The sequence below is a fragment of the Gallus gallus genome, chromosome 3 (genome assembly GCF_016699485.2).
Source record: "Gallus gallus isolate bGalGal1 chromosome 3, bGalGal1.mat.broiler.GRCg7b, whole genome shotgun sequence".
NCBI lineage: Eukaryota > Metazoa > Chordata > Aves > Galliformes > Phasianidae > Gallus > Gallus gallus.
Window position 1 is genome coordinate 48433331 of NC_052534.1, and position 27815 is coordinate 48461145.

General features: G+C 39.9%; 1 protein-coding gene across 2 annotated transcripts in view; it reads left to right on the plus strand.

Moving 5' to 3' along the window:
* Positions 1-27815, plus strand: part of MTHFD1L (methylenetetrahydrofolate dehydrogenase (NADP+ dependent) 1 like) — a 142336-nt gene that overhangs the window by 107661 nt on the left and 6860 nt on the right. The gene's annotated exons all lie outside the window — the stretch shown is intronic.

Consider the following 27815-nt stretch of genomic DNA (forward strand, 5'->3'; position numbering starts at 1 on the left):
CTTCAGAATGAGCCAGTCAATCATACATAGGAATGTTGCAGCTGGGAAGAAAATGTTTTAAAAATGCTACGGATCTACACGTGTTGTCCTACTTAAAGCTTAGCAATGCTCAGAAGATTTGAGTCTAACCTTAGCTTTAGAGTACCCAGTTTCAGGAAAATTAGTGAGAAGTAGGTAATCAGGCCATGGTTTCTTTTTCTGCACAGCTGCCCTAAATTTATCAGGAGCTATTCTTTATATTAACAGACTTAATTTTTGGAGACTGTGCAGCTTTATCAGAGATTTTACAAAGTTGATTGATTTTACAAACAAATCAGCTGATTCTTGTTTCAGCTAATATGCAAAATAACATAAAGATGCTCAGTTTCAGTCACTGTTAAGTGGCCAACACATCGACTCTTAAACACACGCAGGCTTGTGATAGCTACAAAGATATAATTTATGTCGATTTTAATCTTTAGAAATCTTTTTATAATGCTGATTTTATAATTTAAAATGGACTACAAAGGAGCAGTGAGCCACTGTCAATCAGAAAGATGCCCTGATGCGTGTTAGGGGAATGTATTTAGCAAGGCACTTGGCATGCTAACACCCTGCAATACTGGATATTAGGTTTGCTTTGGGATAGCCTCTCAGTTGCAATCATGTACCATGAATGAGAGCAGCAGAGGAATTCAGGTAATGTGTTTGCCATTTAGTAAATTATCAGTAACCTCTAATGCTGAGGCAGTCTGGTTTTTTGTTCCTTGCTCACTTAATAAAACAAATCACTAGACTGAAGGCAGAAGAACTGTGACAGTTTGTCACCTGTAGAAACCTGTTGTATTTTTATAGTTTTTTTTTAAGCCTTGCTTAGATAAGTAAAAATCTCCTGCCATCATTTTACTCTTCATTAATCTTCCCACAAACCCATATGAAATTTAACACAACACCTGGCTCCTTATTTTCAGCTCACTGCTAGCGCCAGGCTGCTTCTGGAGAGCTGTGTCCAGGGAAGTCCCTGCTGTGCTCACACTAAAGCCTCAAATGTACTTTGCAGAAGTATCGATTTGACCTTTAGTGATCTTAATTGGACTTCTTGAGAACTGCTGAGAAGAATGTGTAAGAAAATAGTCTTTTATGGTTTTTCCTTTAGGTCTGAGTAATCTGAGTAATGGCAATACCATATACACCACAGTGTGGCAAATGCACTCTCACTCAAAAGGTGGTAGTGGTAAAAATCTCTTAGGTGGTTTTGCTGGGTTGTGATTCCTCTGTACCATTTGCAATACTTGCCTCTTGCTATTCAGAAGTTACTGTATTTTCACCATTGTCCAAAGCTTCCAGTGCTGTGCGATTAAGTGTTAATCTGGGATTTTGTCAAGGAAGTTGTACAACACATGAATCTGGAGCTGTGACTTTTACCTCTCTCTGATCCAGAAAATAAGTTGAAATACAGAGGCCTGCAGTTACTATGTTGGAAAAAAATGCTGGTGGAGTTGGGTATCTTGCATTTACACGTTCATGAGTCTGGTGTTTCCCTGGTCACAGTGGAGTTCCCTTGTGAGCAGCCCTGGGCTTCGTACAGCAGGTGCTTACTCCAAAGGGTGTCCCACAGCATTTCCTCACCACACAGCTCATGCTTTTGGCTCAGGTCCAGTTTCTGTTTTCAGAAGTGTTGCTGTCTTGCAGAATGTGTGCCTGTTGAGAGCAGTGCTTTCACGCTGCTGCTGCTCTTCTGTCTTCTTACAGCTTTGTAACTGTCCACGTAAACCCATCCCTGTGATGGGGTGTTTAGACTCTTGTATGCGCTGTGTAAGTGATCCAGAGGAAACGAATATGCTATTCAGTTCAGTTCCTACTCAACTTTGCCACTAACCACCTTTTTGCATGGGATCTCGATGAAATTATGAAAGAATATCTCTATATATTTGTGCTTAAAGGACAGCTTTCCGCCCATCATTTTGCAAGTTTGACTTAATTTGTAATGTTAGTATGGGGGGCGGAGTGCAGTGAACGGAGCCGTCATCATTTGATGTAAGAATTTTTCTGTGAGTACAGGGAGATGTGAACTGTGAGAATGAGTTTGTTACTAGAAGGATGCTTTTAGTTGGATCATCAGGCATTCTTGGTAAATGTCACTAAACTGAAACAGAGATATTTCTACTGTTATATTTAAAAATAAAACATAATTTTGTTGCTTATCTCCCATTGAAGATGTATGTGTTTATTCAACCATTGCTTTAAACCATGTGTTGTTTGCCTTAGTTGCATTCAATTATATTGCGCAATACAACAAGTTGTTATAATCCCATAGATGACCATCTGCTCTTCATGTTAGTGGACAAACGTTTTCTTTTTTTTTTTTTTTCCCCCTTGGAGCAGTTTTGGCTGCTAGAGACAGTCTTAATTTTGATACATTTGACGTAAAGAATGGAATGCGTTCAGCTTTGGAAGCAGAAAAGTTGGCAAAGGACAGAAAAAATCCTATCATTCTCACACAGAAACCAGCGAATGCTTTCCTTTCTCTTAAGTGGAAACAGTTTTGCTTTTTCACTCAGGATATACACAAGAATAAATTGCAATTTAAGGGTGTCTTATTTATTTAAAGGTGTTGGGAGGAAATCTAGCAATGTTGGCACCATAAAACCTCACATTTTATGGACACAAAATGGAAAACCAGATTATGGCATATATTAAAAATAGAATGTGTAACTTACAACTTTGGGGATCCAGCCAAGAGGAAGTAGTATATTTTAAAAAAATAAAAGAAGAAAAACTCGTATGTACTCTTAAGGGGATCTCTTCTGGACTGAAAGAAGTGCATCCAAATGCAGTGCTTTTCTTTGTGGTCAAAATGAGCAAGCCAGTAGATTGTCCTGTGGTTGCTAAGAGTCTGTAGGTGTCCCCCTGTGCCTACAGTGTCTGTACACAAGTGCAGGAGTATACATACCCTAAAAGCGTGTGTGCGGTTACCCCCTTTCCTGTGGCTGTGTGCTCCTACAAAGGAGGCTTGCTGGCCCTAACTGTGTCGCTCAAAGCCATGCTTTATTTCCAGGCTATGAAGTGTTACATCCTTTTGCATTAGGGTCACTGTGTTTTGTTCTTCCAGGCTTGCCAGAAAGGCCCGAGGGTGGGGAGGGATGTTGGTTAGCGGGCTTCTGGCTTCGTTCAAGGGGGAGCAAGCCAGGGAATGTACTGAAGGGAAGGTGTGTTCCTAGTGCTACTGGCTTGACAGCTCTTCTGTCCTAAGCTGATTATCCAAAGTGCTGAACTCTTCCTGATCTTCAGCTCTCTGCCCTCCTTCAGATTCTGTCTTACTCTTTATGGGGCTGATGTTGCTGACTCTATTAATTTCAGGCATAATCTCTGGAAACTGTGGCAGTCTGCAGCATTAGATTCCTGCCAGATGGGATCCCTGGGAAACGTCATTTAGCTCTTGCCACAGAATGAGCTGCAGGCTCTTCACTTGTTAAAATTTTTTGATAAAATTTACTTTTTCTTCCACTAAACCTACTTTGTAGTTCTGTGAAAAACAGTGACAGTAAAGGAACAAGTTTATGTGGTACCTCAGGGAAGTTATTAAGAGAAAATTCAGAGAAAAAGTTGACAAGTACACAGCGTGCATTTGTTGTAATTGTAGCATCTTTGTTCACATCTTAGCCTAAACTTATTTTAACTGAGGTGTGAAGATCTTTTTCACATGGGCCGGTGTTGTGTGTGATCTGTTAGTTGTGTTGCATTAGCAAGTGGTTTTGTTTGGCATATAATTGCCAACAAGATGACGTTAAACTGGAATTGGAATGCTTATTTCTGAAGTGAGGAGAAACCAACAGGCATCCAGAGGAATCTCCTCTTATTTGATATTGTGATAAGATCTACATTACTAAATAGAGGAACTGTGTGATCAGCAGTAATGGAAGTCATGGAGAAGCCTTGCCAGGTACTTTGTATTAACTTTGCTCCATGTGCTAAACAAGTCCGGTGCAACTTAATGCAGTGAGGATTTTGAAGATAAATAAATAGATTTAGAGGAAATATTAAAAGTAGGTGCTATAGGAGTTTTCTTACCAATGACAAACACAATCACAGGAGCTGCTGTTGTAATCCAACAAAACAAAACTGAAAGGAATGTTGTAGTTTCATAGAAAACAAGATCTGATTACATTTTTGGTGTTTATAGATAAAATGGGGAAGAATGTGCTTGTTTAAGGTAAAAGCATCTTGGACCCATCTTTTTTATTATTTTATTTTATTATTTTTATTTTTTATTTCATGTATTTCACGATGTCCACAAGACCAAACCATCTGCTGTGAGACTTTTAATAATGACTGTGATTTCAGAGAGGAGCAGAAAAACTTCCAACACCAAAGAAGTTGGTGAAAGTTGGGCTAAGAGAGTTCGATAGAGGTAGATAGGAGCAACAAGGCAACACTGGGTCACCTCTATAGGCAGTGCAAGCTATTTGACATCAGTGCTGAGCGTCGACACCAACAACCAATGCTAAGTGCTAGCACCTCACAATAACGAGATCTGTTAAGTGCAATGTGTATTTGACAGCCAGACTTGAGGCTTAAAAAAGGAACGAACTAAAACAAAAGGACTTGTCACCAGTTCTGAGTCAGCACTTTAGAATTTTAACAAACTGCTTTTCAGCGCAGCCTCTTTTTGTGTGAAATGAGTTTCACAAGAGAAAACTGTTTATGTTTCTTGTTCAGTTCGAGTTCCAGTAGAAATTAGGAGGACTGGACTGTTGAAATTTGTTTTAAATCTGTACAAACAATAGAAGAAAACTATTTCCTAAAAAGGAAAAAAAGAAAATCAAGGGTAAATATTTCTGCCTTTTCACTGACTCTAAAGAACATTATTTTCATGGCACATTTTTAACAGCTCTATGTAATTTCCATGGGGAAGAAAATTAACTACAATTAAAATGATCTGCCCTTTTGTTGCAGTGGCATATTGATTTCCAGTTCCATGGAGAATGGGTTTTAAGATGGGTGTGATAAATTCTTAATAAGTAGTTCCTTACTGCTGTTCTAAACATGTATATCTCAGGAAAACTCAAGATCTTAATATTCCTTTCCTATTTTGCTTTGCTAGACTTGGAAGTCTTTGAGATGGAAATTCTACCTAGTTTGCAGGTACCAGATTTGTTCCCAGAGATGCATCTGCCAGGGCGTGCATTGCTTGTACCACATCAGAGACTATATGCGTTCTCAGCCCTCAGAGAGGTGTGAATAAAAGGAAAGAATGTCATTATTGCTGCTTCATTATTTCCACCTTTTAGCAGTTGTCTTTGGAGGACACGTCCCTCCATTCTGTGCACTGCGCTGTTGAAATCTGCCTTTTGTCTGTCAGTTTAACTAGTATTTGCTTTGCTCCTGCTGGCTGCTTTTCACAAGTGGCATTGATACCATCCCTCTTTGCACAAGAGGGATTTTCCTCTTGGCTCTACAGTCCTGCTCATTCTCTTTCTGAAACATTTGCGTCTTCTGCCTCTACTGTTTTCCTACCTGTCCTTCAGAGAAGAAATAATGTTTAAAGATTAATGGAATATAATTGCAACAGCTAACCAGTAAGGTAGGGTAACGGTGTTTAAAATAAAGTCCTTTTCAGTGACTCTGGCTGTCATCACCACATACTCCTAAGCACTAAGTCACACCTGTGCTGGCTGCCTCCAGCACTGAGGCATCAAGGCAAGCGTGCTCAGATGGTACAGCTTGCATTGACATATCTCGTTATCTCTGGTTGGCGCTGTCTGTTGCGTTTGGACTTGTTCTTTTATATACTTTGGCAGCTGACGGCAAAGAGAATCTTTGGCCTCAGAGTTGCTGGGATTCGCAGCCTTCAGAGGTTTATCTTAGAAACAAAATCATCAAGGTTGGGAAAGACCTCTATGATCATCTAGTCCAACCAAAGGGGCTCATAGCTACTTACCCATTTTGTACATCATTTCATATGTGGTGTATTATTTTATATCTTATCTTTAAAGTCATGTTTTTAATGCTGTTTTTTTTTCTAGCTGCTAAACTATGAGTGTTTTGATTCCTCTATTAATTAATAATTATGCCTTACCTCCCCAGCAAACAAAATCGATAATGGTTTTCCAAGAAATAACTCATTTCTCTCCTGAAATAATTTTTTTTTGCATTCACTTAATGGCACGTATGTACTTAGCCATTCTTCAGTTTTTCATTCTCTTTGGATTAAAATTCTCATCTAAATAATGCATTTACTTGATAGCCAGAAACTGGATATTTACTGAAATCTGCAGACTCAATTATCTAATTGTAAAAGTGCTTGTTGATTTCTTCGTGTGCCTATTTATGCCTTGAGGCATTCATAAAACATAAATAAGGTACATCATAAATAACCTTGCAGTAAAGGGACCAGGTTGGGCTTTTTGTATATTTTGAATACTTTATTTAATTCATATCACAAGTTACTTCATATGGCTTCATATAAAGTGTAGGAAAAGTGTTTTGAGGAAGCTGTTCATTAATTGATATCTGCTGTCAGTGGACAGAAAAGGAAGATGGTAAGCAGTAGATGTTTACTGTGATATGGATATCTTTAGCAACTCCCAAATGTACTATTAAAAATCAATTTGCAGTGTCATCCTTCCCATCTGATATGGTGTCATGCAATAAGGAGGCTGCTCCAAAAGTAATGCTTCCTACTTTTATTTTGTTGGCCCACAATGTCAGAGGTGGATGTTGGTGGTATGGCAGTAGAGGTTGAACCTTCTTGACAATATTCTATTACATGTTGTTGCTGTGTGACAGATGGCAGCAGAGGGGCAGTCTGACAGAATGGCATTTTACATGGAAGTGTGTATGAAACAAAGGCATGTCACTGAATTCCTCCATGCCAAGAAGATGGTACCCATTGACATTCACTGACTCTTGCTGAACATTTATGGAAACCAAACAATGGATATGAGCGCAGTGAGGTGCAGTGTGTGATGTTTTTCAAGCAGTGATAGCAGCGACAGTGGGTCACCTCTGCTGATGCAAATGCTTGTGAGCATGACATGCAGACTCTTGTTCATCTCTGGCAAAAATGCACAGCTATTCATGTTGGCTATGTTGAAAAATACTGTTTTGTAGCTGAGAACTTGCTCCACCAAGTAGTGTTATTGTGTTCTTTGTATCTGTTGTGGTTTCCATGGAAATAAATAGGAGGTATTACTTTCAGAGCAACCTATGTTTATTTGCTATAATGTGCCATGTCATACATAGTGCTTTTCATCCCTAACTTTCTTGAAAGAGGAAATGCAAGTAAAATATGATCCCCTGCTGCAGATGAGAGGGAAACTGTCCATCACAAACAAGAACTGGGAGATTATGCATGTTTCTTAGATCTCAGGCTGGTGCTGGAAGCAACACTGTGTGCTGCCTGGGGCATGGTTTGAAGGAGAGCACAACCTGAGCCTTGCAATCCTTTGAGATGTTGAAGCTTGTTGTATTTATTGAAAAACATTTCCTTAAATACACTGTCAAGATTAGCACATCCCTTTCATTTAGCCTCTGTCATGCTAACTGGCAGATGCCGCCAATGTGAAGATATTAGAAAGCTGCTGACCTGAATGTGTATACAACTTCATCTCATCAAAGGAACATATGCTGATCTGTAGTGAGCTTCCACAGTATGTCAGTCCTTTAGAAGCAACAGAGCTCTTCTGCTCCAACAGGCTCAGCTAGTTAGCCATGAATTTAAAGAGCTTCTTCCATGACGGTGCAGCAAACTGCACTGAGCCCTGTGTGTGCATAGGCGCTGCCGAGGAACAGCCCATGCTCTTCATGCTGCAGTCCTCTACTTTCCAGAGAGAGCCTGGAGTCTTGGGGCAGCGTGGAGACATAAGTAAGGGGCAGGAAACAGAGGAATGCAGAGTTGTGCTCTTTTCTGCACTGATTATCTGTTCTTCACTGCAAATTTTCCATCTGTTTATGCTGAGTACTCATTGCTCTATCCACCCTGCTCCCTGCTTTTTCACATGGTCGTAGACGTTGAAGCAGTAGGAATGCTCTAGGTGGGTTCTTTTTTTGTGTGTTTTTTAACTCTGAATTAAATAATATAAAATTCTGATAATTAGAATCAAACAAACTTTTGACACTAGAAAACCCCTTTAGTGATTTAAAGCTTAGCCACTCAGTGGCAACTCTTTGGAGGGATCTGCCAGGCTTTCAGCAAAACAGAAAGCAAGATCTTATTTCCAGGCACAAATTTTTAATAGTATTTGAGATATTTCTTTTGCTCTCATCCTGGATACTGATCATGTGATGGGCCCTCCCAGTCAAACAACTGCAAAGCCCATTCTTGAAGCAGATCATTGTTACACTGAAGATGGTATACCAGGGCATAATGATGCTCACTGTTGTAGTTGGAAGTACCATGTCTGACTATCTACTGCTTATTTAGTAAAAATTAGCTCTTTTTCAGGTCTTCCCTTCATCTTTTGGGGACTGTTGTTTATGTATAAGCAAGTAGTTGAGGTAGCTGCTGGTTCAATCATGGATGTAATGGCTCAGAATATCTGTCCTCAATTCTTGGCAAGAAGAGGGGGTTTGTTATTTTTCGTGTGGAGTGGCACCTTTCCCCACACTAGCTATGAAGTATTTTTAGGAAGCGAAGTAGATACTCCTCTCTGGTTAAATCTTTCTAGCATTTACTTTTGAATCAAAAGCCCTCCAGAAACATGCTTAGGAGGCTTGGCCCCGCACTTATGACTCAATGGAGAACAGACAGAGCCTGTGCAAGGAGTTATGGATGTAGCTAAATTACTGTTTTAGAGCATCAGAATGAGAGACATTTGCTAACTGACTCCAGCTGCCATAACAAGAAGAATAGAGAAGTATGGAGTAGAAACACAGCAAAACTGAAACGTGTATGTTGCATAACATTAGTTAAAGAAAATATTGCACCTGTTTGTTTTCAGAACTAATTGAGTGAGTCTGAAAGCTTTTGACAATTGACGAGATGCCCCTTCTTAATTCCAAATAGGAATTTTGTTTGGCAACTGGATTTGAATTTCAGCAAACCGCAGGTGCCAGCACAGCTTGCTGTTTTAATAACCTACCCATATTTCATGTCATATTGTCACATTTCTCTCTGCCAAAGCACCTATCAGTCCATGCTGCTAATCCATTTCAGAGCTGGAAATGTTTTAAAGCTTTGCTGTATAGTATGGACTTGCCCTTCCTCCTGAGATAACTGTTTCATGTTTACTGCCTTCATGGCTATCCGTTTAACATTATTCTTGTTCAGTTTCATTTCAGAAAAGGAAGGTTTTTGAGAGATGGAGGGATGTAAAGTGATGAACCTTTTCTTTATGCAGGGATTCCTTCTGGAGAAAGTTAGAAGGAAAAAAGCAAATGTTTTGTTGTGTGTGTCAGGGGCTGAAAAACACCAATCAGTGTTCTCCAATTTCAGCATTGCCTGAATAATTTGATTGGGTTACACATTTGCTATTTTTCTAGTGTATTGCCTCCATTTTGAGCACAGGTACTGTATTGCTAAAGAGTGTGCTCTTTTTTAATGGAAGGAGGACAGCAGAGGAAAATCCAACGTTTTGCAGTGGTACACAGATTGAGTTCATAAGCTGTATTGTCATGTTGGTTTGTCTACAGACCAAGCCATCGTTGGTTGCTGTTTGAGAACTTGCTTCAGGTATCACGAGTCACAGTGCCACTGGTGTCTTCTCTACTAATAAGTTTCTGACGTGGGTTACTGGGGACAAAGTGGCATAAAGCAATGTCTATTGCTGTTACGTGTGCAGAAATCTAAAACGTCTGTACTGTGAGCAAGCTGGAGCACACTCAGGTGGTGGTAGTAATAAAGATGCAACGAGCATTTGCGGTGCAAGCTTCTGCGTATGCACATGGCTTGTTAGTCTGTGCTGAAATCTATCCTGTCTCATTCCAGTGGCTGCATCTACATCTGTTTTATTGAAGCTCACACACGTATGCCTATGTGCCCACAGTACTTCTTGGACGTGAGTTACATCCTCACATTTGCTGTGTAGATCTGTCTTACACTATATTAGTATTTAGAATTAGCTGTTTTGCTGAACCAAGCCTTTTGGTAAATATGACCTGGATTTATTTTTCCTTGTTTTTTCTTCCCTAATATTTAATATCTTTCACTTTTCTCCCATACTCTTCGTAGGATTTGACTGCATTTTAATTGTGACCTTTGCTTTTATACCAGGCTTATTTCTTTTGTGAACCTCTGTGTTTAGTCTGCCTTTGGTGCAGTGTTTAAGACTAATGTTTGCAGTGCTTCTGGCATTAGTTTGTAATCTCCAGCTGGTGAATGAAAGTAATAGCTCCAGCTCCATTTCAGACCACGCAGGACAATTTATTTAGAGCATGCGTTGCAGCCCCACCCACTTCCTCCTTGGTAATAGATCAGAATTCAAGCTAGGTTATCAGTACTAGAGTGAAGGACTGTGCTTGTCTCCCACAGGATTTTTTTTTTTTCTTAATAAATGAGCATGACATTTACATTTCTACCTTACTGTCTGGAGATTACACCATTGAAGATAAATGCAGCTAAGAGCAGTGAGCACAACAGCACTGTCTTTCTACAAGATAACTGTTTGTTATCCCTCCAAAGAGTGTGTGGTGACTAGCCAGGCAGCAAGCAAATGCAGTTCCATACACCTGTATGCCAGATGTTACACAGCTGTGCACATACTGTTGTTGCTGAGCTGATAGTGAGTGCTGTGGGACAATTGAGTTGGGGAAAGTATGTGGTTTTTTTCTCTTGGGATGGGCTGAAATGACAGTGAAGGAAACAGCTGCCAATTGAAGGAATTGCACAGCACAGTCAAGAAGTGAACCTTTTGGCAGTGTTTGTGTGGGGGATATCACTGACGCTAAGGGTGAAGAAGATCTCCTCTGGCAGCTTCAGAGCTGCAGTATTTTCCATGGAACCTCTGTGTCTAGTGAAGTTCAAGCAGGATTTGTTGAGGTTTGATTTGGTAAGATGTAGGTATAGGTAAACAAAGCTAGGAAATCCTATCATTTTTAAGGACAGCTGGGTCCATCTGGATATTGCAAAACTTTTAAAATCTTCTGATTATGGAACTGTTTTTTCCTTATGTGGACCTTTTTATTTCTTAGTTCTTAGTCTACAGGCTTTTTGACTGTCCTATCGCCACAATCCAAGTCCATTTTCCTTCCTTATGACCCCCATAATCATCCTTCTTCTCTTTTATGGAACATTTTAAAGCATTGTTTTGAAGTTTGTGATATTTTTGAGGAAGTGGGTTGTTTTTCTATCATATAATCTTGTGTTTATTCAGCAATAACACACTGCTTTGTATGTCAAAATGGAAGTTCCAGGAACCGATACATGGTGTTTCTGACCAAATCTCAGTGCAGTTGCAGCTGGATTCTGTGTCACATCTTTAAAGGGAGGAAGGGGGATATCACACTGCTCTGGGAAGGGGTCCAAGATATTAGAAAGCAGGCAGGCGTGTGTGCCTTCATGGGGAGAACAAGGGAGAGAGAGTAGCCCTGGAGGTCTGCATAGGAATAGGCATGTTTGGGTGCTTTCAAAGCCAAGTCAAATTTTGGATTTGCATCCAAGTCACTGACACAAAGCTTTTAAAGCTTTCAAGAGTCTTCTTCTCACGTGGTGGTTTCTGGAATTTGGTTGCTTGTGATCTCCCAGTCTGGAAATGAAGTTAGATTTTCACTTCTTACTTGGCTTTGCAGCATATGGAGCCAGGCTACAAAGATACAGCGTTGCACAGGGGAAAAATAGATCATAGTGGGTATGTGTATGTATATAACTTTGGAATTTGGAATTGAAGGAAAACTCTGTAAAAAAATGTCACTATAATTCAGTATGAGAGGCCCCAGTGTTTTGAAAGAAGATTTCTGAAATCTTCCCTCTAAAATACAAATATCTCCAAAGCTATGCCCATCTGAACATGTAGCTATAGCTTTCATGTCTGAAGACTCTGTAGGTTGCTTATGTGCTTTGCATCCGTTCCATTATGCTGAGCTATGCCATGTCAACGTGGAGCATAATTAACAAGAGAACAGCAGCCCTGGACCAATGTTCAGCTGGGGATTGTTGGTCTTCCCCCAGAATATGAGCTGTGCTGTTGAGAAGGCAGCTCATTCTCTCTGCCTCTACTGCGTGGATATTTCTGCTTTCACATCATGCTATGAAATTCATTTATTTTCTGCCTCAGTAGTAATGTACTTATAGTGGAGGGCTTTTTTCCCATGATTGTTTCCTGAGTTAATAGATCTTCCTGCACTTTGGCAAAGATATTCCTTAATATAAACAGCTTCATCAGCTGTTATTAGTTTCATATGACTGGTCTTTGAAACACACAGTGTTATTGAAAGCTATAAAATTTGTGTTAGCTGTTTTCCTCCATTGTGATCCAAACAATCTCAGTAGTGCCTCAGCGAGTTTGGTCATATACGTTTATTGCTGATTACCCACAGCGAACGAACAAGCTGCAACTGTGAGACTATGGCTCAGATGAGCAGCTTTGCTTATAGCTGGAGTGGTTCAAGGAGAAAAAAGCTGTCAAATGCTAGTTTTAATAACAATTGCTTTGTATATAACTGTTCTAGTTTTTTAATAATTATTACTTTCAGTAACTTGTTTTTAGTAATACTAGGTTACATCTGTACTTAATCATCTTTTTTGCTTGAACAGATCAAATATTGATAGTTGGTGTTGCTTCATTGTGAAGTAGGAGACTTGCTGTGGTAAAGCGCAGTGCGGTACTAACAGCAACCAGTGAACTAGTGTGAAGTGCACTAATACTGTCTGATTTCATGAATCGTATGATACTTGAGGGAAGGTTAATTGGTTGTTTACAACGTAACTGTAATGTACTGCTGTTAAATGCATCACTGGATTCTCAACATCTTGAAACAACCACTGTGGAGGTTTTTGCTGCCTGCCCCCAGCACTCTAGAGCTCCTCATGCCCCAGAGCACCAAGCATGGTTCTTGCCTTTGGCTGAGCAGAGATACGTCGATTTTGGCTGGCCCTCCAGGTGTGAGACTGCTAAATGGTGCTTGTCTGAAAAACAGGAGCAACTGTAATTGGTTTGGCACATTTACGTGCCGTATTAATTTCTTCTTGTTTGTATAGACCGTATGAAGAGCTTGACAAATAAGAGCAGCGTGAAAGCTGTCATTTATTTTATTTTATTTTTTATTTTTTCCATTTCATTCTGCAAAGAGACTTTTCTCATTTCTTCAGAGGCCAAGTGCCAGAGGGGCAGCCCAGCTTCCCCAAATGCTGTGTTGGGCACGTCCTTGCTGTAAGGCTAGTGCGAATGCAGACCACGTGCAGCATTCTTGGTACTAACTGCAGACAGTCTTATCCAGTGTTTCCTTCTGACAGACAGAGTGCTGCATTTTATATTAGAGAAGAAGCTTTGAGCTGTTTGGCTGCATCCCCAAGCTCAATTTATAGCACTAGAACCTACAGGTGGAGCATGCATGAGCCCTGCGACACATGCTGTGACCAACAGGCACAAGAAGCCAGAAGTGATGGGAACGCTTTGACATAGCTGTGTCACACTCAGCACATACGAATAACTACCCATGTGTGGGCCTACCTATCCATCTACCCACACAATTAGTAGCAACAGGGTGCAATTAAGGATGTTTCATTTCTGGATCTGTATTCTCAGGATAAATTAAGTCATTCAAATCAGATTTTAGAAACATTCACAACTTCTTTATGTTGTCAAGAAAATAAATGTTTTGACTACAAAAATAGAAAACTAGTGAATGTTCATGGGGAGAAATTTTCTTTACATGTTCACAAATTCATTTTGACTTGGCAACTAAATTTGTAATGGGTGCCTTCCTGATCATTAGGATATCTTTCATCCTTCTCCCCCCTCCTACCCCCCACCCCATCTCCTCTCTTTTCTTTCCTCTCACCCTGATATATTGAGTGTGCTACATAGAATCAAATACAAAAGTTGCATCAGTGCACACCATGTTGTCTGAGGATTTTTGCATCCTTTATGGAAAACAAAACCTTATGGATAGTACAAGAGTTAATTCCCTCTTGCAGTGTTGTAGATTTTATTTTCTGAATTATTTAGCTTCTCTCTTGTCTCATTTGGAAATCAACAGCTGTTTTACACTGTACTCCCTTTGCAACAAACATTTTTAAGGCCTCCTTCACCAGCATTTTGAGGGATGCAGTGGAAACTTACCAGCATTTGCTGCTTCCTTCTTGTTGCTCCGTCAGGAACTTGAAGTATGTCATCTGACTGGTGCTGCTCTGTGTTGTCAAAAGACTAATTTAATTGATTTTCATTAACTGTTCCTTGATTGAATTTTTGAAAGACAGATACAATTACAGGCACAGCACAGGAAGAGCATAGGAGGAATGTCTGGCACTGCTATACAAATAGATACATTACTTCAAATATTCCCCTGCTGGTGAACAGGGACACATACTCTGTAAGAGATTAATATGTAAGAGAGGTAAAGATAGAGCAATACTGAAGTTTACTGAAGTTGGTCTAAGAGGAAAGTGAAGGGAAGGAAAAGGGGCAAAGCTGTGCCTTGTGCTGGTTGAGAAAGGCCAACTGCACAAGCACCCATGCTGCTGGCAGAAATCTGTCATAAGAACAGACTTTTTCACGTTTTTTTAATAGGAAATGACAATAATCATTTCAAATTTATTTCCCTTTTTCCTGATGCTTTACATGTGCTATACAAAATGGGCAACATTGGGACACCCTCTTTGCCCCCTAGTCAAAAAGAAAGGAATGGAGGAAAATTGGTGAATGTGTACACAAATGCCCTCTGTACACATGCACACATGTCATGACATAAAATTAAAGCAGAATTACAGTTCTAGTACATCTAACCATGAACATTCTTATTGCAGGGTAAAGGGGGTTTTCTGTGGCTAACCTGAATCAACTCTGAAATGTTAGCCAAGCGTCTGTGTGCCATGCAAGTAGAAAATAGTTCATATGTTTAAGGTGATCTTAGGAAAAGAAATAGTAACTTTTTCATTCCTTTAGTTATATCAAATGGACCATTTAATTAAATATATGTTCTGAATCTTTTTCCTGGATTTAAAAGCCATGATGATCCAGAAATGTGCTTTCTTATAGGCCTTTCAACATAATTTCCAGTACAGTTTTAAGAAAAACAACAAATCATATGCAAGGTAAATCCCAGCTAACTGCAGTGCTATGCCTAGTGGTTGCATGGGGTACCGTTTTCCAGGGATGTATTCATAAAAGCTCAGTTTGAAGGGGATAAAGTCATCTTCATTTTATAGGGCAATTAAAAGCTTCTGTCTTGATGCCGCCTGGTGTTTTCTCTGGACTGGATTCAGAACCAAATACATACTGCAGAGGAAATTTTGGCATTACAGCTCACTGCTGGTGTTCTCCTGCAGGGCTTGCAGTACTCTCCCAGATGGGAAAGTGATTTACAAGGCAGACTTTTTCTTTAATAGGACTGTATCCTAGCTAAACATTCTTCTGCTTATCACTGCAGGTACATGGAGCACTGGCTGGTTTTGGAGTCTTTCCACTTTATAAAGTACAAAGTTACATTAATATTTTCTGACACTTGAGTAAGAAAAATTCTTGCCTTTTCCTCAGTTCAAAACAATTGACCGCCCTTTTATTCTTTCCAGACGCGTATTTAATATCAGGCCCAAAGGTAATGCAGTGCGAGATTTAGGGTTCTGATGGACATGTATCTGCAGATGAAAGTCGTGTTACTGAAGTGCAGCTGCCCTGCTGGTGCCCACAGAGGGGATGCATGAGCTGGTCGTGCATCAGCTCCCAGCACTTAGAGCTTGCTATGTGGTGTTTTGTAGGTAGGCCTCTGCTACTTTCCAGGTGCCTTATACCACTCCAACAAAAATGCAGTTGTGCAGAAGCTGGCTGGGAAGAGACTGCGGTACTTGGGCAGCAGAGGGACTGTAAGCCTGAAGTACCAGAATAATCAACTCAGGAGTCAAACTGTAATGAGAGGAAACAAGTAACTGGGATGTCACAGAGCAGCTCCCGGGTTGCCTGGATGTCCCCTGCATATGCCGTCAGTTTCCCTTCTCTCTCACAGTATCTTTCCTTTTTAATAATAGACTTAATGAGGGTATAATGGATCTGTCTGCAGCACCTACTAGATGCCAGCTTTTCCCTATACAGCATTCATCTGTAAAAGCAATTAGAGCAGACAGCTGCTCCCAGAAATGACTTCCTGACCTGTGCTGGCTTTTTCAGCATTCTGCCAGGCTTTTTGCCCTCCCCACTAATCCCAGAAGATACATCAAAAAGTAAAGATCCTTCGTCATGTGGCACTGCAGCCACTCCATCTGGCTTGCAGAAACTCTGAAGTTACTGCATAGCTGGAGGAGCAGTGCCAGACTTGAGAAAGAGGAAACTTACAAAATCGTATTTGTTAGGCTTATGCAATCCAAACTACTTCTATATTATAACCTGGATCTCATAAAATGAACATTCGAGGGAAGCATCTATTTCAGCTAAAATTTTAATTGGTGGGTAAGGAGCCCGACAAGCAGAAGAATATTACTGAGATGGTAATGCAGCAATCCATAAATGTTTAGGCATTTTCTTCTGAAAGCAGGGTATTGAAGTTGGTTTTAAATGCTAAGTTGCACACGGTGTGATGTGAGGGTTTTTTTATAGAATCGCTAATCTGAAATGTGTGCTCAAAGCTAATTGCTATTATCTGACCTCAACTGTTATTCCCATATTGGTTTAGTAACAGGTTTGTATTCTCCAGCACTTAGACCTTTTCTCTTTTTTTTCTCTCTGTTAATTAAAGCTTTTTTGATCATTCTCAGTTTCTTTAACACAGAAAAGATTTTAGGACTCTTGACACATTAACTTGTTTCTAATGCTTGAAATAATGATAAAGCCCAGAACTGTTAAGTTGCTGTGTTCACATTTGATTTACATCTGAAGTCTTGTGCGTTTCATAGACTTGTACTTATACCTGTGTTATATCCCTATGCTGTTATAAAGGCTGTAGATGTTATCTGAAGCTGTGTTCTTACTGCATGGGAACCAGTTTTTCTTTGAAGCATTTCTGCAGTTGTGTGAGGAGAAGTTGCCAGGCATCTGTATTAATACCTCTATAAAAGAAGGAAATACTTTCTCTCATGTGATTAAAATGTGGAAGTCGTTAACACGGGAAAAGTCACTAAGGCCAAGAATTTAACAAGATTTATAAAAGGATATAGCCATCAACAATATGCAGGGTTGTAATTAATATAGGTAAGTAATTTGGAGAAAGTTCTGAGCGTGGTGTTCCATGGTTTGAGGATTCATGGTATCAGCTCCCACTGTTGCTTTGTCAAGTTTCTGTAGCTTTAGCTTTTCTCTTTAAAATCATCTGGCGCAACCTTTGCCAGAGACAAAAGCCTAGGAGATACACACTGCTCTGGTCTGATAAAGCATGTTCCCTGCCTGCCTTTGGTTGCTTTAAAGCATGTAACTTCTGTACCAATAGTTCTCTGAGGTTCTGTGCATGCACAGTGCGTGCTGCTCTGTGCAACTATAATGGGAGATTTTGCTAGACTGAAACAAATGAATATAATAGATGATGTTTCACTAACAAATGCAGCAAGGAAGATACAGGTATTTCTCACCTTCCTCAGCTTTTGATGGCTTTTTCCCATTCCGATGTTTCCTAGTAGTGGCTAGGAAAGTCTGCATGGGGCAGGTATAAGCACCCAGCTGCAGCAAAACAGCAAGAGCACAGAGGAATAAAACCATTTTTGTATGTGATAGAGATGTCATGCTGTTGGTAGAGTGCATGTCAGATTTGCCTGTCAGAGACCTTGCACAAACCCTGTGAATAGTGTAGCCCTGATCCTGTCTGTAGTAAAGAGCAGCGGTGCCACTGCATTTGACATGCGTTTTGGCAAACGCCAAAACCAGAAGCTTTGCAGGTAATCTGTCCAGACAGGACCGAGGCAAAGATAAAGCAGTTTTCCCACTAATAAACCACAACAGCTCACCAAGGACTATACCCAGGTGGGTGGGCAGTCACATGCTGCTGGGCATCACCACTCTTCAGCGACCATTGTGTGCACCTGGAGGGATGAGGAGAGCTGAGTGCTGGTGGATGTGCTGTGGGCTGCATTGACTGTGAAGAGTTTCTTTGCCAAGAATGAGAGTTCATTACTAGCTGGCCTTGTTTTGATTAGGAGCAGCCCGGGGGCTATACTGTGAGAGTAAATAAAGCTTATGGCCTTGTGTGCCGCTCTGTTCACTTTGGTATCACAGAGATGATATTCCCACTTGTTTTTAATTTCCATGTTATCATTTTATTTTAGATTTTTTATGATTTACCTTGTGTGTGCACAAATGGACTCTCACTTCTTTGACGGTGTATTTTCTATGCATTTTCAAATGCTCAAGAAAATGTTCCCATAGATCATCCTCCACTAGATGTTAGGCAAGAGAGTTCTGTTAACTCATTCCATGTTGGCTGCAGAAATTTATTACTACCCAGTCCTTCTTTGTCCTTTCACATACTGATTTGGGAATAATACTTAATGCCTGCCACAGAGCATGTCTGGGGGTTGGTTTGTTTTTCAGACTAATAGAGATGCATTTCCAAATATGGTTGGTAGTCTAATAACATTTTTGTTATTAATGTGAATATGTTGCTATCCTTTGTTTTATTGCAGAAATCTGATGAAAAATTGCAAGTTCATACTGAGTACTTCAGAGCAAAGTGTGAGAAATAAAGAAAATTTTATTTCATTGAAAATACTGGTGCAAAGATTTCATTATTATTATGGAGATGTTTCGTGGATGTTTCATTACTATTTGGCATAGTAATTTTTGAGTTTCAGTTAGATGAGATGAAGATGAGAATCAGATTTGCCTTCATCAGGTTCTATTCTCCTGGCATCACCTCAGCTCCTTCTCTAACTTTTGGCAAAACATTTAACTTTTTCTGCCTTTTATCTCACTCACCTTTTAAAAGGGAGGTTTTATTTCATGTATTTCCCAGGTGTGTTGCATTTGTTTTAAAGTACTTTGAAAAGCATTATCTTTATAAATATATAAATTTCTATTTGATACAAGTACAATGATTTGTAGGATTAAGATTGTACCCTCAGTTAACAAATTTTTTTCTGGTTTCTTTTGAAAATTAAATCAATCTCACAGCATATTAGCTCATGGTGTAAGTTCAGTGAACGGAAATTTGAGTTTTAGTATCTCCTTAGAGAAACTTTGAAAATCATTATTACAAAGAGAGAGTTAAGTTGCACATTTGTCTTCTTTATTATTACTATTTTTACTTTCTCCTCACAGTTGTTATTGCAGGGAAGTTCAGGAAAGTCCTTCTTCTGAAGGCCCTGGTGCACCACCTGTGTGTTCCTTCCTTCTAGAAAATAAAGCCAAAATTATAAAAATTAGACTTCTTTTTCTTTACCTTTCATATCATAGTAGCAAGTCCCTCATGAAGTTATAGATCTGTTTTTATACCTAAAGTTAATGACATAAGACTAATGGAAAAATGGTTGCATTACTATTCTTGATCACGCTTCCTTCTTTATCATGTTATCTACAGTATTTTAATCAGTGTTTTTCAAAGCATTTGTATGATCCTCTGTCATTCAGCAGAAGTGTGAGCTTCAGCATAGGTTCTTCAAAGTTTGCTTTCCTTAGCATTGTTTTGGAAGCTTCTTAAAATAGCAAATGGCCAACTTCAGGGCAAAAATTGCTTGTTCGTTCTTCTTTTTTTTCGAGGAGAATCTCTGTGCATTCTGCTATGGTTTTGGAGGATACGTGGTACAGAATGTTAGATACTGCAAAAGGTCTACAATGCACTTTTTACTGATGTTCTTCATTAGTATGACTTAACTGGGAAGGGTAACGTTTGTTGCGTGCAGAGCTTGTTCTTGCTTTGCATTGTCTCCTCTTGTCACCATCTTCAGTTCCTGGGCTACAGTTAAACCCTGTATTTTCTTACGTTAGCATGTGAGACTTGCACGGGAAGCCTTGTGTGAAAGTTAGGAATCTTCTAAACAAAATGGTAAAGGGAAGATCAAGAGCACGAAGTGGGGCTTGCTCCCAGGGTTTGAGAGATGGCCCTCAACTGATACAAAATAAAGAAGTTTCAGAGGAAGTGAAGGGTGCCCAGCCCCTGAGCAAAAGCAAGGTGACTGGGATGTGGCCCACCCTCTTCCCAGATACCACAAGCAGAAAGAACCTGAGCTACTTGTGCAACTTGATCACCTCTTGGCCACTGGGATACCCAAGCACTGGACAAAGCAGGAGGACTGTGTACCCGTGAACATCAGATAATCTGGACATTCCTGTTTCTGAAGCAGTACATGAGAAGAGCAACCCTCCATGAAATACTCTCTAGATCTATTCCTTCAGAGCACTGTCTGATACGCTGGCTGTTTGTCAGGAATGGGAGCAGCCCTAGAAGCCTCTGACCTCAGGAGTGAGCTGGAGAGAAGGATTTCTTCTGAGCGAGGAGGTGATTTTGTACAAGAGGCAGTGAGTTCGAGTCTTCTGCCAGGGATTCAGACAAAAGCCTCAGAGGGAGGGAGATTCAGGATGCAGACCTTGGCCAAGGGAGCAATTACTGCTGGAAAAGGATTTGAGTGGGCTGGGATGGAGTACGGGGTGTTCTGGAATGAGTTACCTGGTATTTGTAATACTTTTTTTCTCTCTAGCTGTATCTCCTCTGGTGGTGGTTGTTTTTTGTTGTTGTTGTGGTTTGTTTGATTGGGTTTTGGTTTGGGTTTTTTTGGGTGGTTTTTTTTTTTGTTTTGTTTTGTTTTTTTATAGCTTTTTGTTTTCAGCATTCTGTTTATCCATTGAATTATCTAGGTTCAGAGAAAAGCTCTGAACAGCCTGTGGAACATCCTACCGCTCTGTGAATAGTACAAACAAATAATACATCAAACATTTGGCCTATTTTAACATTCAACCTCAGAGAGATGCATTTTTTGATAAAAACTTACAATATTTACACTCTTTTGCTGTTATCGGGGGGGTCATTTTCTTTTGCTTCAAATACTGGTTTATACTCTCCAAGGTAAAAATGTTTGAGTTGAGACAACTCTGGTAGGAGAAACCACTGTCATGTATGTGAGTCACAAATGTTTTACTTAAGGGAGGAAATCTGCTTATTCTCTTGCAGATTACATCTGTCCCTAAGTATTTTATTTAATAACTAATGAAATGCCTCTTCTGAGTCTTTGGTGCCTCAGCACATCACTAACAGCAACATCTGAGTTTCAGCAGTATTACAGGGACCCATTTGCTAAGAACTTGGCCAACCAAGTGCTGGCTGATTCCTGATGTACCCTGTGCAGCTGTCTCAAAAACTGTACTGGACAGATGTGGACCGTTGTGTGTTTTTTTTCTTCATGGTGCCCAGGAGACTGCTCTCAGTCAGACTATTTCCACTCAAGACGACTAAATTGGGTCCTGGAAATCCTCTTGAGAACATGTCAGGGCACAAGCTGCTTCCACCTTGCTTGAGCACCTGGCAGCAAGGTCAGTTAGGATTGCATACTCAGCATTTGGTACTTCTGTAACTTCATCCAGATGCTGATGGCAGAGCAATGTCTGTGCATTTTGTTGTTGTAAATACTTTCACAAAATAGGACAATTGCCAAGAATGTGGAAACATTAATGTAAGAGAAAATCATAATAGAATAATTGATGCCAGATGGACTTCTGCACCTGATATCATCCAGCATGCCAGTGAGACAAAGATGTTTCTTGCAAGGAATGCTACAGCATATGTTGGAGTAGGATCATCATCTTTTCAAATACTGTTTTGGTCATTTTGAAAGCAGTCAATGTGCTGAGTTTCAAAGGGTGATTGCTGTTTTACTTTACAACAAGGCTCCTTTTTGTTTAAAGATTTCTGGAGAGGGGAATATAAGCTTCACTCTTCCCACCTCCTCTGGCCATCATCAGCTTCAGCAAATTTTCATTAAAACTTCAGTAAAAACTTGTATTTCTTTCTTTAAGTAAACTAAACAGTGTGTTCTCTTCATATTATTTTTTCCTTCATTTTCCTGTTAAATTGTTTCCTTCCGTATTTCCAAATGTCAGCTGCTTTCTGATGCCTGACAAATTGGGGGAAATTTTCAGGTTCTGTGGAACAAGCTAGTTTGATCTTGGAGATATTTGGGATATTCTGCCTGATTTTTATGCACTAGCATCCTTGTTTTGTGCACAGTGGACATTTCTGTGCAACATAGGGCAGTTTAATTTGAAGACTGGTGAAAAAATTTCTCGTGGTGATTCCACTGTTGAAATGGCTCCTTACTGAAACCCACAAGTGGAGATCCTTCATGCCACACCTCAATATTCCAACAGATTTTAGTGTGCTGACAACAATACATGTAGGTTTACAGTGCTATTTATAGATCTCTTGAGTTTCCTCTTGTATTGTTTCTTGCTGAGGGAGTGTGGAGTGTGCAGTTCATCCCATCAGATTTTATTGAGAAGTTATCCGCAGTCATGTGTCTGCTAGATTCTCCTGAGAAACAACATCTGTTTTCTGCAGTATTTCAAGTTTCAAATGGTTGTACATTGTCCTAACTTAGCTAACAATAGATTACAATTAGATAATATGAATTACATGCATTTCTTGTCAAATACAGTGTAACACCATAAGTCACAGAACAGAGAGGTTTCCTCAGTAAGCTGTTGATTTTTTTGTATCCTCTAGTCGTCTGTTTTTTCTACTTTGTAAGTACAGATTCCTCTGGAACTTTGTTGTTGTTGTTTGTTTTTTTCTTCTCTACTTAGAAATCCTGCTGTACCTGCAAATCAGCCATGTCTTGTCTTATAGCTGAAAAAAAAAAACACTAAATGAGTTGGATGTAGTCCTTGGGACATCTGTTTTGCAAATCATACCATTGTTCTAACTCTGTTAAGGTGATCTAAGATTGTATAAGGATTTCTTTTAAATAAATATATATATGTACGTATGTGTATATGTACACTCAAAATAAAAGGCAGGATGTGTCAACCACTCATACGAGTTTAGTTAAAAAAAGAGAGAGAGAGAAGTGAAGGAGGATATTTCCTCTTGGGACTATGGCAGACATGGCTGGCAGAGCCTTTGGGCTTGATGGTAATTGTTACGCAAACCTGATGGACAAATGAAATTACAAGTGAACATGTAACTGTAATTTAAATGGAACTCCAATGACACTCAGCTTAGTGAGTCATCCAGTGACTGAAGGCATGTTTTGGAGAGGATGTGGAGCAGCACTTTCATATAGCTTCCTTATAATTATCTGGCACCTTCCTTTTCGAAGGAAGCTCCTTATTTTTTTTTCTGTTTAGTCGTATAAGCACACCTGGAAGATTTTAAATGCTTATTCTAAATGACTGTAGCCTATAACAGGCTTTCTGAACTAAAATCATATGTTTTTTTTTCTACTAGCTTCACATTTCCAGGAGCATAAATGGTCTTCAGGATGGCTGCTTATAAGACTTGCTGTTTTTATCTCCTAAACATAAGTGACATAGTAAGAAATAAGCACTGTATTTTTCATATTGTCTTTCTGAAGGTGATTTTTTCTCATGGATGTGTAGACAGCTGCAGAGTTTGTAAAGAAAACGATTGATTTCAGTACAAAAAACAAGTTCCTATTAATTCTTTCATGATATATTTTGGGCAGCAGCTGGATGAATTCCTCATAAAACTTTCTATTGTCTTCCCTGCATAAAACATTCATCTGAATTCCATAAAGTCTTAACACGCAAAGTTTTTGCCTCGTATATTCCTTCTCCCAAGGGAAGTGTAACAACAACAGTTTTGGTCAAATTGAGTTTTGATTATTTTGGCTACCTATATTGAGTTTGTGGTATGAACAGGATAATGTGGTCTTGTTCACTACCTCTTATCCTGTTTTTTCTTTACAGCCTCATTGTATGATGTTGAGTAGCTATCAAACTATAACCAAGACGGCCTTGTATTAGAATGGAAAGTTGTACTGATCTCCATACAGTGTATAGAAGTTATACATTGTATGAGATGCCCAACAAGATACTGTGTGGCTGTACATTTCTGTTTAGTTTTGTTGGTTTTTTGTTTGGTTGGTGGTGGTTGTTGTTTTTTGTGCTGCACATACTTGCTAATTACCACATGTTTTTGGCATATTTTCTCTTTCACTGTTCTTTCTCCTTTTTGCTGGATTGAAGAATGAAGTAATTTTAGTGTGCAGTTATCTCAGGAAACCTTAGAGAGGCAGAAGCAGTCTGCCAGGTGCTGTGCAGGTACAACGTGCTCCAGCAGCAGTTTGGCATCCCTCTGCACAAAACTGAGACTGTAGTCACTTAGGGTAGAGAGAGGAATGGATGCTTCTGGGTCATGATGCATGCTGAGGTTAAGGCTGGCCTGTGAACTAGCAAAATGATGCCTTCCTTCAGCACTGTGGAAAGCAGAGCAGGGGAACAGAATTGCTTTGAGTCTGCACCCATGTGGAAAGCCAGCCAGCTGAAGCTTCATTCAGCCTTGAAGTCAACTGAGCGCTCTTTGCTTCCTTGCTTTTTTTGCTGCTGAAAGAAATGGAGCCCTGATAAGGAAAAAAGTGGTAGTAATATCCTCAGTCAGCCAGCCATCTCTTGCTGTTGACCTTGAACTAATGAAAAGGGGATAGATTCTGCTGCCTGTTACCTCTCTGTCCAGATAATGAGAGCGGAGAGACATAATCATAAATCGGCATGGCTTTGCCTGTTTGGAAGTCTAGGCAATGGGGAATATCACAGGACGTGTTTTATTTTCACCCCACAGTTCACATAGGCATTTGTCCCAAAGTGTTTCCGCTCTGTTTTTTTTTGTTGGTGGTAGTGGTGGTGGTTTTTTTTTTGTTTGTTTTTTGTTTTTTGTTGTTGTTGTTGTTTTGTTTTGTTTTGTTTTGTTTTTTTGCCTTGTGCTTCATTTCATGCAGGAGTAATTCTAGTTCAGATGAACTCTCTCCCTTTTGTTGACTTAAACTTTCAATATGAGAATGGTTGTACTCCCTGAACTGGTAATAAACTGTTTTGATATTCACATTTTATAGATGCAATACTTTTCATTGTATGCAGCTCTACAGTAGTGTAACTCCACTCTGACTTTTCATAGGGGAAAAAAAAGCAGCAAGCATATGTGTAGGATTTTTTTTTACACAATAATAAGGAAAAACTCCACTAACTTATTCTTGTTTTTATTGTACAGGGAAATTGAAATGAAAACTGGCCACATTTGTAGATTTATTTTTAAAAATAATAATTTAAAAATAAAAATAAAAACAAAGGAGCGTGGAATGTGGGAGTTTACTTCCAAATATAGGTGTAGATGTGGAACTGTGCTACACAGAGTAACTAGAAAGTTGTCTTTGGCAATGTACTCATTCCCCTCCCAAGAAAATGTAACTCATTAAGACAGTTTCTTGTTAAGGGTTAATTCAGAAATTGGGCTGAGTCTGAGATAGAAAATAGTTCAGTAACCCAAATAATGTAGTAGTCCAATCGGTGTGGCCAACAGATAAACAATAGTGACAAGATGTTTTAGTACTTAACTAAGATGCCAAGACAATGTCAGCCAATAAAATGACATCCTACAATCAGTGGAATGGTTTTAAGTGAATGCAAACAGACAGGTTTTTTCTTTTAAACCTACTGTGTGCAATAACAAAAGCTCAGGAAGGGCTATATTTAAAAACAGAGGAAATGTACTGAGTCCAGCAGAAGAGCAGGTTGCATTGTTACTTCTCAGATCTCAAGTAGGACAATGGCTGCGTCGGTACTGCTTTCCTCCTTCCCAGAGATGAGGTTAAGCTGAGATGGCAGGACAGCCCCCTGGAGAAAGCAGGGCTGAGGGGTGAGGCGGGGCAGCATGCAGAGATGCTTGTAATTGTGTTCCCATTATGGAAATGCTACACTTAGCATCCAGCATGAAGCTGAAGTGTGAGGGAGACATGAACTGAATCACTGAATGTGCAGCAAAACCAATTGGCTTATAAAGGAATACATTGCCAGAGAAGGGACTGTAAATACATCTCTCTGGAGCAACTGAGATAGCCATTGTTTGTTTTCCCTCCTTTGAGGCCAATTAGCCTGTTTCAGCTTGCCTCTGGCCAGGAAAAACACTGCTGGGAGAACTGGTGAGGACTGTAGTAAAGAGCTGGCTGGCCAGCCATCTTAGCCATGTGGTGAGGAGGTAGGGCCTCATTGCTGTCCTGCAGCTGCCTGCCTGGGCCAGCAGTCTGCTAGTGATCTGGTCATGCAACAAGCAGGTTTGTTTCATCAGCTGGCCAACTCTGGCCAGAAAAATGGGGGTATTTTCATCAGTTCAATGTGCTGAATGAGGTTGCTTTGCAATAAGACAACTGCCAGAGCCAGCTCCCAGGGGGAATCATCCCAAGGGTGAAACCTCCTCCTTCCAGTGGGGTTTAGCTCATGTCATGAGAACATACTACAGTTTGTCCCTGTCAGTGGGTTATTGTGTCAAAAGTAGTTTCAGTACTCAGCCAGTGTGATTTGTTCCTGTACAACCACACTTGAAGGTTACATCCTGGGGCCAAATTAACCAACTTTACTTTCGTTCCACTGACTTACCCGAGTGTTGGTCCCAGTGTTGGTCTTCAGAATCTAGAATGTATTGAAGACGCCTTAATGCGTAAAAGCTCTTAGCCAGCAAACAGCTGAGCTAATGCTGAACTTCAGGCTTGTTTCCAAAGACTACAATGTCTTTCATCTCTTTGGGTATTGATGTAGAACCTAGTATAGTATGGCCATCCTCCACCTTTGAGGTTAAGATACTGAATGGGTATATGGAGTTCATGTGCCTAAATGCTCTTTTTGAAATGCCTTAAATTAATGGAAACACAGTGAGATATTCAGTGTGTCTAACTGTCATCTTAGGAAAAAGCAGGGTGGGAAGCACAGTGGCTCAGATTGATCCAGACTAGTCCTGCCTTGATACTGCCCCACAGTTTCATCCTTTACCCTGTGCCAGTGCTGGCACTGGGGCCACAGAAGCCTCTCCTGGCTAAAGGGGCTGAAACAGAAGATGAAGAGGATTAACAAGTAGGATAATTTTGCTGAACCTACTCTCAGACATCTCCTTCTTAAGGAGAAGGTAGGAGTGCTGAGGTGGGAAGCAGGAGTGCCTCTGGTCCCAGGTGATATAGCTGTGGTGGGCCTGCACATCAGGATTTCCATGTCACTCCTGCGTCTTTAATTGCTGCTAAAACGCCAATTGTAAATAATTATATAAGTAGCATGAGCAGGGTTTTATTTAACTGTGTAATTTAAGGCCACAAGATTATTCTAACGTTTAAAAATACACAGATGCTGGTGTTTTATGCTAGATCAGGATCTTAATTATACATAGTTTGAGATAATTGTGTTGCTTTAGCTTCATATCTCAACCTACTGATTCTAACTACTAAATTAGGATTCAGCCACAAGCCATGTATGTTTAGTTGAACTATTTTAATTTGTTCCTCACTTTAAGTAATTGGTCATGAAAGTGTTGCAATTAATTCTGCTTCTGTGTTCTGAGAAGGTCTGCAGCTCAGCACATTTACATAACCAGGTGAATGCAAGCAGTTACATCCTTGCTCTTTGCTGTATGAATTTCCTACTAGATATAAATTGATTTATGTTCCAGACAAATATGCTGAGAAACGATAAGTCCCAGAGCATCTTCTTGTCTTCATTTTGTTAAAGAGCTTAGTCTTAAGCTTAGTTTAATATACTAGCCTCCATTTTGTGGCTTTTATTTTCTCTTTCCCGTCTTTTAGAAGCATACACTTAAAAATGAGTTGAGGAAATACAGAG